Source organism: Sorghum bicolor, chromosome 5 (assembly GCF_000003195.3).
Source record: "Sorghum bicolor cultivar BTx623 chromosome 5, Sorghum_bicolor_NCBIv3, whole genome shotgun sequence".
NCBI classification, from domain to species: Eukaryota; Viridiplantae; Streptophyta; class Magnoliopsida; order Poales; family Poaceae; genus Sorghum; species Sorghum bicolor.
In genome coordinates, this window is record NC_012874.2 from 66,790,619 (window position 1) to 66,793,859 (window position 3,241).

A 3,241-nucleotide genomic window follows, 5' to 3' on the forward strand; every position below is an offset into this window, starting at 1 on the left:
TCTCACTTGCCCAGCTGATTTTTTCTTCAGCTCGTATGGTGAAGTGTATCAGAAAATTCTTATTTGGCACCTTTGGTGGCTCACTTCTTGGTTCTGGATCTTTGAGTTGTGGGGAAGGGGTGGAATTGAATGGTGGTGGAGATTGTGTTGACTGTGGGGTAGAAAGATCATGGAGAGAAGATGGTTGATGGACAGGAAAAACATGGAGAGGCGATTCTGGTGGGTCGGGAAGAGAATAGGGAGGTGAAGACGGTGGGTTCGGAAGAGGACCAACATGAGCTGACGACTCCTAGGTGAGTGTCTAAAAGGTCCTTGATTGGTTTTGGTAATTGAGTGACAACTTAGGTGGACTAATAGTGTTTATGTGAGATACACAGGAGATTAGTCCACAGGTGATTATGTGATGATGGAGGAGCTCATTGCACATGAGACATGACATGGAGTCATGTGACCAAGGTGGAGAAGATCAAGATGAGGCTTGGCTTGATGGACCGGTTGCAAGAGTGAAGGGCAAGTCGGAGGCTTTGAAGCGAGGGACCGCATGTGACGGTGAAGCTTGAGCAAGACTTGGCGCCGATGGACCGAGGCAACGGTGAAGAGCAAGTGAGGTCAAGATCGATGAACCAATACGGTCACGTGATAATATGAAGTGGATCATATCATTTGGTGATTGGTTGGTGCATGTGTTGCATCAACATCGGAGGAGTTGAAATGGAAAGCGCAAGGCAAAGGTATAACCTAGGGCTTTTCTATTTCACCGGTCATAGGTGTGCAGAGAAGTTTATGACCAGATTTAGGATAGATGGCCGTACTATCAAGAGGGGCAAACTTGTTTGCATATCGATCATCTAGTGCCACTTGAGCGATCTAACTTTGCATACGTGTTAGGATCGAGTGGCGTGGCAAGTTTGAGAGGATCCTTTGGGAAAATGTTTGTGAAAATGCTAACACACATGCACAAGGTGGTGTACACTTGGTGGTGTTGGCACATTTACAAAGGAGGTGGAGTTCCTAGGGTTGAGAGGGGTGTGGGTTCCTCTCTCCCTCCCGCCGAGCTTGCTCGGCGGGATTCGGCGCTTTTGAGAAAATTAAGTGTATATTTTCTATTGCGCCGATGGGAAATTTAGAGAAGTCGCGGGAGTGTTTTCTCACTGAGAAACACTCACCGAACGCTGAGTGCGGAAGCACCGGACGCTGGCTTCAGAGTCCGGTGTGCTTGACCCTGCTAGGGTTGAGCACCGGACGCTCTCTAAGTGCGTCTGGTGGGGTGCGTCCGGTGTGAGGACGTTTTGTGACCCTCGCTCTCTGCGCATGGGTCCGGTGAGCACCGGACGCTACCGGTGCTTAGCGTCCGGTGACCCTGCAGGTCTACGGAGCTCTCTGCGCACGAGTACGGTGTGCACCGGATGCGTCCGGTGTGAACTAGTTGAGCGTCCGGTGGTGCTGAGTCAGGTGCGAGCGCGTGGTAGCTGTTGGCGGCAACGGTCGAGTTCAAACGGCTAGTGACACGTGGCTGACGCCTGAGCACCAGACGCTGAGAGTTGAGCGTCCGGTGGCTCCGTGTGAGCGTCCGGTGCCCACGTCTTTTGCCCAGTGAAGGGGCAACGGCTAGTTTAGCCCTTGGGGCTATAAATAGAAGTGGTGGCCGGCCTTGGCTGGTGCTGAGCACCCTTGAGACTTAGTGTCCATGCTTGGGGAGTGCTAAGAAAGCCTCTAACTCACTTGTGCTTGCAAGAGTGCGAATCATAGCGAGTGAGTGATTCTAGTGCGTTGCATTGAGAGATTGCATCGAGTGGCACTAGGTGTTCGTGTTGCAAGCCGGTGGTGCTTGCTACTCTTGGAGGTTGCCACCTCCTAGACGGCTTGGTGGCTTGTGACTCCGTCGAAGCACGCAAGGAGATTGTGCGGTGCTCCGGAGAAGAGATTGTGAGGGGTACAGTGCTCACCCCGCGGGGATCGCAAAGAGCAACTCTAGTTGAGCGAGACGTGAAGAGCGACAAGTGGTCCGGCTGGGTCAAGTGCTAGAGCTTGTGGTAAGCACTCCATGTGGGAGAGTGTGACTTGCGGGTCACCACTAGCAAGAGGACCGGCGGCAACCTTGGAGCTTGTCTCAACGGGGACGTAGCTTGGTGGCAACCAAGTGAACCTCGGGAGAAAATCATCGTGTCAACATTGTTCTTTCCGTTGGTTTGCAAAGTCCCTAACACAAGCTTGTTCTTACATTCATATACTTGTGCTTGTGTAGTTGCTCTTGTAATTAGTTAGCTTGTGTAGCTTACTAGTTACCTTCTTGCTTGTGTAGCTAGAAGTAGTTCCCTTGCGTGACTAATTTGGTTTGTGTAACCTTGTTAGTCACTTTGCTTAGTTTGTGTAGCTAAGTAATTTGTGCTCTTTAATTTGGCATTGGTTGCCTTGTTATTGAGCTTTGCTAGTGAGCTTAGGAGCTTTATGCTTTTGCTTACTAGTTGTGTAGGAGCTCTCCGTTTTGCAAAGTACTAGTGGCATAGGTTTGTGTGACCTTGCTTCTAGAATTGGTTAGATGAGCTCTTGCTAAGGTAGCACCTTGTTTGCTTGTTTAGGATCTTTTACAAGGTGCTAGAGAACTTAGATAGAGTGGTGTAGTCTTGGCTAGACCGATAGTTTTAATTCCGCACTTATTTCGGTTAGCCGGTGCGATAAATTTTAGAAAGGATTATTTACCGCCCCTCTAGTCCGCCATCTCGACCCTTCAGTGGCATCTCTTGAGAGGGTAGTGGTGGCTCCCTCAGTTGCATGTCCCTCTAAGGCCAAATGATGAAATTGTTTATCGCCTGTTCGAGTTTCATAATGTCCTCAAGACCAGAGATGTCTAGAATCTCGTCCTCATATCCTTGGACCACGGTCAATACCTCTAATCTATAGTAGTCTTTAGGAATCTCAGCACTATGGTATTTAGGTCCTCCTGGAATCGCTTTGCCCGTTGCTACTTCCCTTGTACGATGATTGTTATGTTATGACTAGGGAGCAAGGCATAGAAGTAACAATGTCGTCAACTGGATAGTGATTCTTGTATTTGCCGTAGATGTGACACTCCTTGGAATGATTATTTCACTCTGTGACACCACTAGAACTAGCTGCATTTGGAGAGCCTGAGTGCTGATATGTTGATTTGACACCGCACTCGCAAGTTTCTGCATCAACTCAGGAGGAGGGTTTTCTAGCAACTTCCCCATCATCTCTTGGAAGTCTTTCTTAGGCCTTG